Genomic DNA, 12,347 nt, shown 5'->3' with positions numbered 1-12,347 from the left:
CAGGAAAAAATGACAAAATTGGGAGGGTTAAGTTTTGGAAAATAGGTGGTTGGAGAATAATCCTAAATGACTCCAAGCAGAATGCAGTTAAATCTGCTGTGATAGCCCAGGGTTTCAAGAGATACAGAGGTTTTCACCCGTCGAGACCATTTAATAAAAATGGGGGGGGGGGTTCCTGAATTTCAAAAAATCAATTAATGGGGGATATTTCCTCAGAGGCCACTGAGCAGAATTCAGTTAAAATTGCTGTGATTGCTCAAGGAATTCCAGAGATACAGGTAATTTTATATGCCACGGCCATTTTAATATCGAGACTTTTGTTCTACAGTGGGAGCACACTATTTTCACTTCCTCCAAACAACTTAGAACTGCATTTTATCTTTTGGTGAGACAGCTTTCATTGGGTGGCTGCTGTTGGAGCAATAGCAAACAGGCAAGCCTAGCTGAGTCATATAAGTTTGTATTGACACCTAGTGGATGCTGACAGAAACCCAGCCTGGAATATTGTGGTTGCCTAGCAACAATCATTGAGGAAATCCTTTACTTAAAACTACAGACATCCCTTTTATCATTTTAGATTTTTTTAAACCGTCAATTTTTTAAACATTTCAGATATTTCTGCAAGTTTGTAGAAAGATCTATCTTGCCCGTTCACAACTCCAGTTACCAGATTTAAGTATTTTCAGATTTGACTGACTTTGTTACTAGTGTACAGATGATGATTAATGATGCCAGCCAAAAACAGCTTATGCAAAGAATAAAGGACAAGAAAAACTTTACATCTCATGATTTATGAAATAACCCGAATGGTTGTTATCATTCATTAATCTTTATAAAGTATTGAAATTTGTAATACCTTCCAGCAAGCTATCAACACTTTTAAAAAGGAAAACATAAAAACCATCTTTTTGCCTTGAAATAATGCCATCTGTGAACTTCCTCATATATGCCAGTATCTTCAATATTATACTTCCCAACAGAAAGTAAAGGAAGTTAAATACTGTGCGTAGTTACAAAACTGGAAGTTTCATTCTTTGCCAATCTAGTAATCTAGTAAAGTGCCCCCTTACTGCCCTGCCCCTAGGGCAGTTACATCAGGGTCCCCTCATATTGAGGGGTCCTGCCATCCCCCCCCATGGGGGTAGGTTTTAAATTGGGGTCGGACGCCTTTTATTATGTATTATGGTTTTTTGCTGTTTTATGAGTTTTAAGCTATTTTATGGGATGGAGCCTATGTGTTTATATTTGTACGACCGCTCCTGTTGATGTTGTAGTGAATGTTGTTCACAGCCCGGAGCCCTTCGGGGATCGGGCGGTATACAAATTAAATAAATAATAATAATAATAATAATAATAATAATAATAATAATAATAATAATCTAAGGAACATAAACAGAATTGCTATCTCAGCAATAAACATGTCCTAGCTGAAGGGATTGTCTGTCACATCAGTGGTCTAGGACTGCTTCTTTTGAGGCTGTTTTCTTCTGGTCAAAACTGCTGCTTGCTCTTTCTTTGTATTGTAGGGATGATGTGTTATAAACAATTGTTATGCTGAATCTGTTTTGGCTTTCTGAGTTATTAATATTCTGACATTCTATTATAATTTAATTTTTATTGTTGCATTTTGTTTTATTACGTGTCTAATGTATTTCCTGAAAATATCTGACTCATTAAAATGAGCAGTAAACACTGCTAGATGTATGAAATTCTGAATCTAGCCTTAGAGAGCAGATCAAAAAATTCATACAATGAGGTCAAGGACAGAGAAGGGAAAGTTTTAAATACAAACTTAGGGGAAGTTCCAGATTTACAGAAGTTACTTTATGTATTTATTTTAAACATTTATATCCAATCTTTTCTCCTTAGACACAAGGACTGAGAACCTTAGGAGGGCTAAACTACCTCAAAACAACAGAAACAATATACACAACTTACCCAGAAAGCTACTGAGACCTCATGAAGCTGCATGGCCATTTTGTAAAATGTTATTGTGCATGGGAGAGAGGGAGACAGAGATTCATTAAGGTAAAAAAAATTGGAAGATATAGAGCCAAAATTATAGATAACTGAGAAAGAAGAAAGGGGGAAATGTTACAGGGGGAGAGAATGAGGGAGATAGCTAAAGAAAGTAGATATTGGTTTTATGTATTATTGAATCTGCTGGGAGCCGCCCTGAGCCTGTCAGGGAAGGGCGGCATATAAGTCTAATAAAATAAAAAGACAGAAAGAAAATAATCTTAACATTTTTCCAATTCATTTTGAAAACAGAAGTTATGTTCTAATGTACTTGGGGATACTTCTAGAACAGCTTGGATTCTGATGTCCGATTTCATAAACCACCCCTTATAGTCTTAAGTCATCTTTATTAAATTTTACCTCATCCATCAGTGGCATTAAAAACTGCAGTCTTAATTAAAGCTTTTGATAGTTACCATCCATCTAAAATCTTGTTTGCAACACACACAAAGTACGCCCAGTCAAAAAAAATGCAGTTGTGTAGTATCAATCAAATATTCTTCTAAAATGAAGCATTAGAATGTGTTGATACATGCAAAAGACTTGTTCTCATTATGAAATCTGATTCTGTGATGCAAAGCACATTCCTATATAAGTAATATTTATATTCACTGTGTGCATTTTCCCCCTCATATGTTAATATTTTCCTATTTTCTGACAACCCATATTCTTTATTTGGCACTAGATAACATGATGGGCAGTCAAATATTGCTTCTCTGCCTATAACTCAGGGGACCTTTTTGGGTAAAGTCTAACCTTGCAGCTGGAAAATGGAGAAATTTGATTTGTTAGCTTTTTGTCTATCCCAATTTAAAGATTTTATTCCTTTTAACTCTAGGATATGATTGACTTCCCTGACAGTTTAAATTATATGATTATGAAATTCTAATCTTGGTAATGTTGTGTGTGTGTGTGTGTGTGTGTGTGTGTGTGTGTGTGTATAAAAGCACAGTACTGTTTTAAGTAGTTCTTCATATTTGGAATCCAAGGGACTTTTTGAAGTCTTTTTCTTTATTTGCTAGTGGGGTGAGATATATTAAGAAATGAAAATGGGATGGGAACCTACTGTTGAAACATTTGCCCCAAGGTGCCAAAATTTCCAGCAAGGATGTACTGCAAAATCTGGAATCTTTAGGATGATAGAACTGTCTTAAGGTGGCATGAGAGAAGGCCTAGCATGAGAACACAGGCAGCAGCTTGAATGAGGGGAAGAGGCAGCAGCTTGAATGTGGACTGGCTGAGTCACCTGCACAGATAATACCACCACACAGAAACAGTGTTGATAGATTACAGTTGCCAGCTTTTGCTAACCCTGGCCCCTGTCCAACTGGTTGATCTGACATTATTGACAGATAATAATGCTTATGACTAAACTATGCAAAACTTCTTCTGCTGATTTCTGAAGTTCAAACTAGAGAAGTAAAATTTCTGTAAATTTTGTTGCCACTGAAAACAATGGAATATTTGTGAAATGTATGCAATATATTATTTTCCAAGCAAACCTAAACTTATTTTACTGTTTAGTTAGCATTGTACTGTTTGGCATATTTATGGAATATAAAATATCAGTACCTCAGTTTTCATAAGAAAAATTATAAATAGACCTAATATTTGAGTTGAAAAATGCTGTATTGGCACTTGTACCTTTATTTTCTCATCTGATAGGTAGGAAAAATATAAGTGGAAAAGTGGAAAATCAATTTTGAAATAAACAAAGAAAGCTGTTTTTTTTTTAAAAAAAAAAAGACAGAAACACTCTCATTTAGTCACAGGAGTGTAGAAGGGGAAAATAGCCTTGGGAAAAAGGCCACACTCCCAAAGAGAGGGAGGGAGAGAGATATAGGTAGTCAGCCTGTCCTACCCTCTCGGAGGGAGGGAGGGAGGAAGGGAGAGGCAGCCTGCCTATCCAGCCAGCCAGCCAGTCACTATCTCCTAAGCCCATGCAGGGCTTGGAGGGTGGGTGGCAGCTTCTCCGTAGCATGGGTCAGGCTAACATTTTCTGCCACTGCATGGGTCTGGCTCAAGTTGTGGGCAGGAGGGGAGTGGAGGCCATCGGCCCCGCAGGTCATGTCCCAGTGCCTATAATGGCCAATCTATTCCTGATAACAATAATTAGGACTATCGGAATATGTGGATATCAGGTTAAACTGTATTGCATTGAAAACACTAAATTGTTAATAATGTATAATCATTTAATACATTGTAGCATATTGATTGTCTTAAAGCATTTAATTCATTCCTAAAAGGGAACCAAAATGCCCAAATGAACGTATGTATTGTGCAAGTGTTATGCCCAATCTGCAAATTCATTTGTGAGGATTTCTGAAACCAGGATATCACATTCCAATCAGTAACAATTCAGGAACATTCAGGAACAAGTATAAAATGCATACTAATGATTCATGCAGCTGGAAAATATAGCCATTGGCAGTGAAAAATTTTGTTATCGAACATATAAAATGTTTCTTTTAGTGTTTTCTCAGTAGCAAATCTGCTAGTGTAAAATCATCTCAGGACCATAATAACATCCTGCAAAAAAGTTTCAAGTTCCTAGCAATACATTGTCATTTTTTTGCATGGGCAGAATGCAAAAATGGCAAAACCAGTTTTCAACGTATATTTTAATTGTGTGCTTTTCCTGAAAGGTAAAGCAAGGTCATTACCTTGGAAATATAATAAGTAGCAGTAAAGATAAAGCAGAGCATGCTGTGAAACATTTTGACAAGCAATTAAATAACGTCACCTTGTACTAGCAAAGCAGCAAGGAAACTTGAGAAATGCTGTGGCTTGATGCATCAACTAGCCACTAGCATATCAAGTAGTTTATTTATTGGCTGAACTTTTTAAGGAAAGTGATCTTAACCACTTTTCTTAACAGGATGCCTACAAGGTAGAGATTCCATTACAGGAGGATTTGTGTAGATGAGAACATTTGGACAGCGAGCAATATGGTTCAGAGTCAGGCTAATGTTCTTATCTATCTGCTTATTATTCAGTGTTCCCATATTCCGCTGGCTGGAAATAAAGCCACATTCCAAGGAAGTCAAAAACAGGAGGTGCAGAATTCCAGCATCTGGGTTATCCTGTGAGCCCAAGAAGTCGGGCAACATCTTCTGGGGACTAGTCATAGTGTATATATTCTAATCTAACTTGTGTTTTCTTCTAAAAGTGAGTGATTTCCAAATGTGGTGTGAAAGTGGGAATCATTTTTGTGGTTGGGGGGGCAACACTGTGATTAAACAGACATAGGGGGTCTGCATATGTACCACTGTTCCATACTTCAGATTAGGGCAAGATTTCAGCTATATATTAATGATTAATGATAATAAAACTGAGATTATATTCAGAAGGTTCTAGTTCATAGCTTATGTTAACTGCTGTTGTACATAGTATACATAGAGATTTTTTTATTCAGCATTTTAACTGTATAGCTTCCATGTTATGCGGCCCGGCAGCATTTTAAAGACTCCTTTAATTTTGTGAACTTCTCTTTAATTTTTCTATAATGGACTAACATGGATGGCTCTCTCTAGAATGATTTCCTTTTTTTTTTTAATTTGCTGTGGCAAAAATCAAATACCTTCTTAAATGCCCACATGCAATAGCTGGTATTTAAGCATCAAGAGCATTCTATTGTATCAAAAATATTTTCAAATAAGTTAGAGGATCATGATGTGGGTGGATTAAATTAGTTCATGGGTCCATCTGGTTCTTTAGTTTTGATTTCTTGACTGCTGTATTGCCTGATAGTGCTGCTTTCCCCCAACTTAAGATAAAAAGTGTTACTAGAATTGATGGCTCCATTACATCCACATTTTTTCTTATGCTCTATATTTTTGTTTCTGATGGCAGATGGAGTGCTACATCTTTTGACAGTAGAATTCATCTTGACTTTAATGAAATGTGGGTTGCTTTTAACTTTTTAAAAATAAAATTAAAACACAGAATATGGTTTTCCCCCTTTCCTTGCAACAGTACAAAAGCAAGAAACAAGTGGAGAGCTCTTGTGCACATAGCAAAGCATAGAGACGACTGTAGACAGTGCAAATTGAAAACCTGTCTTTCCTCCGTGATAATGAATTTGTTCTAATGCACTTTATCTCCAAAGCTGTGAACATAAGAATTAAAACCTGACACATGGATAACAGGAAAGCTACAGTGTACCAGTGAAAACAAGATTAATGGGAAAGTTTGTTTTCAGCTGTTCTGTTGACAAGGGAGGTGCAGAGAAAGGTTAACTTTTTTGGCAGATACTGTGGGTGTCTGCTGTATATGTGGGGAAAATGTGTTCTCCATACCATTCCCTCATCTCTCCACTTCCCATACCAATCACTTTACTATTTGGAAGAACAAGTGGAGAAGTAATTTTTGATTAAATTCAGACATACCTGAAGTGTTAGTTGGAATTTTTATTCACAAATGCTACTATTTTGATTTTCAATGCATTGGATCTGTTTCATGACTCTTTCACCTAAATCTAAGCAAACGTTAGCAAGAAATAGTAATTCAGATTTGTACTGACAAATGTATATAAAAAACTTTTGACAATATATGTTTAACATTTTCTATGCAGTCTTGTAAGTCATTTATTGCTATTACAGTCTCTGGGATAGAAAGTTACACAAAGCTTCCACTAGAACAGGGGTAGGGAACCTGCGGCTCTCCAGATGTTCAGGAACTACAATTCCCATCAGCCTCTGTCAGCATGGCCAATTGGCCATGCTGGTAGGGGCTGATGGGAATTGTAGTTCCTGAACATCTGGAGAGCCGCAGGTTCCCTACCCCTGCACTAGAACTAATAATTACAGACCCATAGCATTGCAGGGTTGGTCATTGGTCTGCAGTGAAATTTCTCCAGATTCAGGCTTCACTTCTGAATTTTCAGCTTTCATTAAAATTTCTTACCCAATAGAGTGATTGAATATTGGCAGCAAACAGCTACAGCTATATTGCTAGCTGCATCCATGCTCCTCCTTTACCTGCACCACAGCTGGGTAGCATTGCAACCTTTATCTGCTTTGGTGGTAGCATGCAAAATCTACAGAGGGTAGATGACAAAGATTATTTCATAATATTATTACCAATATATGAATCCTAATTTGGATTCATTGATTAAATGTTTAATTTTTAAAAGTTACTCAAATGGCCTACAATGCTTAAAAAATGAACTTCAGAGCATGAAAAAGCAATGTGCCTGGTGTTATAATGTTTAACACTTTGTCAAAACCATTATTCTGTGCATATTTAAACATGGCTTGGAGGGCAGAGTGAGCAGGAACCTGCTGCGAGGAGGAATCTTCAGGTCCGCTCACCATGAGGGGGGAGGGGGTGGCAGCAGTGACATTTGGTGAATGGATCAGGAACCCATGGGAGGGGAGGAATCTTCAGGTCACCTTGCCGGAAAGGCAAGAGGCAGTGGCAGTGAGGCTTGAGTGGCACAGAGAACTGGAGGACAAGAGGGAGTACACAGGCGACTGCAGTTGGCCAACTTCGCCCACACCCAGCCCCACACCCAGCCTCCTAAAGGGGAAGGAGGAATAGCAAAAGGTGAACAGAGGGGAAGGTGCAGAATTAGGCACTAGGACTCAAATGGAGCATTCTATGATAAAGACGGTCCAGCATGTGGTGGATGAATATTCAACTGTACTTTAATTTTTCAGTGGAAAAGAGCATAATGTAATCTGTTTCTCTAGATGTTTGGCTTTTCTGAGAACTGAAATGAAATATGGAGACATTTTAGCACTTTTGCTGGCGGCATCCACAGTCAGTGCTTGCTCAGCATAATATTTTCATTGTGCTGCCTGCCTCCAGACTCAGCAGTCTTCTATTCTGTATTGCCTCTAGACTCAGCAGTCTTCTATTCTGTATTGCAAAAATTAATCCCCATATTTTCCAGTAATACACCATCCAGAGGTGGAAAATTTTCCACTGATTTGGGGAGTAATGATTTTGGTTCACTGGATACAGCCATTTGTATAACTGTTGAGCAGCATCACATTTCCAATCCATTAATCAATTACTGTCCCAAAATGTAAGTAAACCTGAAGAGCCAATTGTGCTTCTCTCGCTCTTTTTGGCACTCATATAGTCACAAAGAGATGTATCTTTTCACAGTGATTACTGCAATAATGTAAAATGTTTCCTTGGTTAATGGTTTGAATGAATTCTAGGGAGATACTTATCGATTTGATATTTCAGAATATCATCTCATTTTTTCTGGTATTTTCTTGACTGAACAGCTGGCTTTTGCTATTTGTACTGAAGCTTTCTTGTATGAAAGTTTTTTTTTCTCCTGGCATAGTCTTTTGACACTCTCTGAGTTCCAGACTGTGTCTATTTTTAACTTCTGAGCAAAATGTTATATCCCCAACTGGACTTTGTAGTCTAAACCAGTGATGTTCATTCAGTGGCTCAGTTGCAACATGGGACCTGTGACTCTTTTGAGCTCATTCCCCAATGTGGCACCTTCCCCATATTTTAGGGAAGTGGGCAGGACCCTTGTCCAACTGAGTCTTTTAGATGGCAGTTCCCTCCTTGAAAAAGCCACTGCTGGAGTGAGAGGTAAGCTGTGAGTCTTTCTGATGTACAGGTTTCATCCCAGGGGTGGAACTACATTGATATCCAGAAGACAATAAGCCTAGTAACTGTAGCCAATAAAAGCTAAAGTACTGGATTCAAATTGAAGTCCCAAAGTCCCCAAACACCACAAGGTATAATCAGTGAGATTTTTTATTATAAATGGCAGCACAGGGAGAACTGGATGGACAGTACACCCCACTCTCTAGTCATGTGACCATGGGTGGGAAGAGCAGCAGGAGTGTGCCTGGGGGGCACCTGGTATACTGCTAAAGTTCTTTTAAAGCTAAGTAAAATACTCTGTGGCTGGCCTACATGAATCCAGTCTCATGCACAAAGGAACATTAGATGAACAAACAGTTACAGGTGAGCAACACTTGTAATTTTTTTTAGCTGAAAAGTGGTATGATGGTGATATGTGTTCACTTTACTGTGAGTCTTTGCTCATTAACTCACGAAATAGTGTAAAGAAAACAAAAGGTTAAATGTGTGAGACATAGTGGGGAAGCTTTCCTGATTTTGCAGTTAGGGTTTAAATGTCTTTTATCTAAAATATCAACAGTAGTAGTAATCATTTACTTTTTATAACAGCTCTAAGACATCATATGCTTGATATTCTGTATCAGTTTCATTTTGATGCCTTCAGCAGTTTATAAATACATAGAAGGTTTTCCAGGGAGGCAATCAAGCTGTTTGTCAAAAACTTTCTTTGAATATCAAAAGGATTTTAAAGTTATACATTGCTGACTGATGATCTTCAACAGTCTTTGTATATGAACTTCTGTGCATGTGCTTGTATCCAAATAACCCACGTCACTCTTTCTCCTGCCCAGGAGAGCTTTAGACAAGAGTTTTTTTCACAGGATTTTTTTACATTTTGTATGGCAGACCTCTTTTGAAATTGAACAGTTGAAAAATAGTTGGTGATATGGTAAATGGTGTGCTGTTTAATGGGAGAAAGAAAAATTTAGAAATTCATAATGTTTTTTTAAGCTGGGGTGCAGTAAGCTATTTTAAGTACATCTGAGGATTTGGGGACTCACAAATGCTGCACCTAGTTTTGTTTTGTTTTATTTAATACTATTTTTATGAAAAGATTTTTATGAAAAGAGTAGTTAAAATTTTAAAATAAATTCACCGCGTAAGAAGTGTTTTCAAAATATGTTGTGATTTTTGAGGGGTAGGAGGTCCAACTATCATTATGACATGAGAATAATCACTGGCAAATCTCTTCAGGCAGAGAACAACCTCATCTCTCCCAAGATGAACTTGTGGAGGAAGGACAGGTCTCCCCATCTGAAGTATTCTGAGACAGTAAGCCAAGATGACAGTCTGCACCAGACAAATTTATGTTAAAGGCAAAAAGCAAGGTACCCGCAATGGAGAAAATCTCATTTTCCTCATGATCGTGCTTCCAGCACTTTTCCCTCTCCCTGACAACTTCATAACCGCAGCTTTTTCCTTTTCTTTGTTTCTTTCTCCATCTCAAACGCACCAATCCACTTCTAGCTGTTCCTCCAATAATCAGTTTTCCCTCCTTTCCCCTCTCCTTTTCTTTTTCATTATCTCACTTTTTCTGTTCTTGCTTTGTCCCTTTCAGCTCCTCCTCTTTCTCTTCACTTGCCCTGCTTACTTCGCTCCCTTTCAGACTCTTTACCACCCTCAGTCTTTGATTGACAGAAACGGAGGTTTGGAAGGCTGTCCAGTATTATGATTTTCCTAACAACCTTCAAAATGGGTATTCAGGTTTGGGTGTCAACAGCATTAGGTGTCAAAACCTCATATGCCTTGCAAGTTGCTGGGATGTGGGCTTCCCCCAGGCACAAGAGACCCTCCATGTAAGCGTCTGAGTGAGCCATCTTGGCCCCACATGAATCACATTTTTAAAATAAAGCAGTCCTTCAAAATCATCTCCAAAAAAAGAACAAAAAGTTGAAGAACAGCTAAGAAAATATCCTTCTAACCACCACAGCAGTAAAAGGACTGAGGGAAAACACACTCCTCCCCCTTTTATCATGTGACCTTAGGCGGGAAGATTTTCCACCTTTGGCAATGGGGGAGGAAGAGTGAGTCAACAAAACTCTTCTCCACTTTGGGGAATAGGAGAAAAAATTGGGCATTGTTGCATCGTTTCCCTGTAAGTACATAGGAGCGTGGCACTCAGGTGGCTGGAGAGTTTGTATGTCCTCACACCGTCCCCTCCATTTTCCCTCCTATCATCTTCCCTTTCTCTGGCAGGTGTTTCCAGTTAGTTGTGAGCTGTGCCAGCTCAGCTAGCAGCAACCAGGAGTGAAAACCAGGCAGCTTTATGCTCTCCCAAGTGTCTAATAGGGTACTTGCTTTCAAGGCATCCTGGTGAAGGAAAGCAGTGCTAGCAAGGAGTGGGTGCCTCTGTGCCAGGCTGGAGCAGCAATTCTGCTGCCCCATCTGCATGCCACAGTGGGGTATCTGGCTCCCTCACACTCCCTTGATCCAACATTGCCTAAGGCAGGGATCTTCAAACTATGGCCCTCCAGATGTTCATAGACTACAATTCCCATGAGCCCTACAACTTGGCCATGCTGGCAGGGGCTGATGGGAATTGTAGTCCATGAACATCTGGAGGGCCATAGTTTGAAGACCCCTGGCCTAAGGGAACCCAAAATAATGTACATCATTCTTTTCTACTGAGTTTTTTAAAAATTAATTTTGCGGAACTGTTATCCCACTAGTGTCTTAAACTCTTTGCATTAGTATGCTAAAAATATCATTTCAGACCTTCCTAATGTTTCTGACCTCTTATTTAAGCATCCAAAAGCCATTGCCAAACTTAACTGTGAAAGCATACAGGGGAATGGTGGGACTATCCATGTGATCTTGGTTCTTTGTTTTGCCCTACCTCTAGGTTATCAGTGACTTGGATCCACCAGAGTTTTTCCAAGGGGCTAGATGGATTTCTGCCTGCAGGATTTCCCATCTCCCATTGCCCCTCTAAATTTTGAGGTTACTGCAAGAGGAAGCATGGATATTTAAAATGCTTCCATCTACAAAAATGTTGTTAGATCCAGTCTATTAATTCTACTAATTTATATGTCAGTTACCAGATTGGCCAGTAGATTGGCTTTCACATTTTCTTATCCCCTTTCCTCCTACCTATGTGTTCTCCTATCTGAAGCTGTTTTGGAAATGTGATTCATGATTCATATATAGCAACAAATTATAGTTTGTAGAAGGCAGGAAATGACTGAATTGGAGCACATAGGTGAGTAGGGGGAACCATAGCTGTACCTTATCTGTTCTTACAATTGCAAACCAATGTTTGGCATTAGCAGTGAGGTTTTTGTGTTGTCTGAACAAGCGTGTGATTATTTAAGCATCTGAGTAAGTATTATCTCTGTTGTAAGAAAATTTATGATAGTCTTTTCTTTGGAACTTCAATACAAGGCCATGTGAGACAAAATGAAGGCAATGTCTTATGAATAAGTCAATAAAATTGGTTGGATTAATGAAAAACTGGTGTCATGTGACAGTAGTTCAGGAAGAAAGTTTTGGCTAGATTGCAAATTCTTTCTGGCAATTGATCATTTGGATCAGAATAGAGTAAGAAAGTAAATTAGACAAGCACTGTGTTTTAGCCCTATGAAAAAGTAGTGGAATTGCTGAGGAATGCTAGTTGTTCTTCTGGCCCAGCTAATACAGATAGAGCAGCATAAGGAATGTCAAAGTCATAATAAATGCCCTGTAAGTTATTAAGGTACAAGAGGAGACGTTTG

General features: G+C 38.5%; 1 protein-coding gene across 8 annotated transcripts in view; it reads left to right on the top strand.

Annotated features, from left to right (window-relative positions):
- STXBP6 (syntaxin binding protein 6) overlaps positions 1 to 12,347 on the top strand; it is a 152,953-nt gene that overhangs the window by 101,903 nt on the left and 38,703 nt on the right. The window contains exon 2 of one of the 8 annotated variants that reach the window (XR_007243545.1): positions 9,832 to 9,965. The exons of the other annotated variants lie outside the window; for them this stretch is intronic. The gene's annotated coding sequence lies outside the window, so the exon portion shown is untranslated. The remainder of the gene's footprint in view (positions 1 to 9,831; positions 9,966 to 12,347) is intronic. 8 annotated transcript variants of the gene reach the window in all.

This window comes from Sphaerodactylus townsendi, linkage group LG02 (genome assembly GCF_021028975.2).
Source record: "Sphaerodactylus townsendi isolate TG3544 linkage group LG02, MPM_Stown_v2.3, whole genome shotgun sequence".
In the NCBI taxonomy this organism is placed as follows: domain Eukaryota; kingdom Metazoa; phylum Chordata; class Lepidosauria; order Squamata; family Sphaerodactylidae; genus Sphaerodactylus; species Sphaerodactylus townsendi.
Note: the sequence above shows the minus strand (reverse complement) of the source record. Positions and strands in the feature narration are given on the sequence as shown.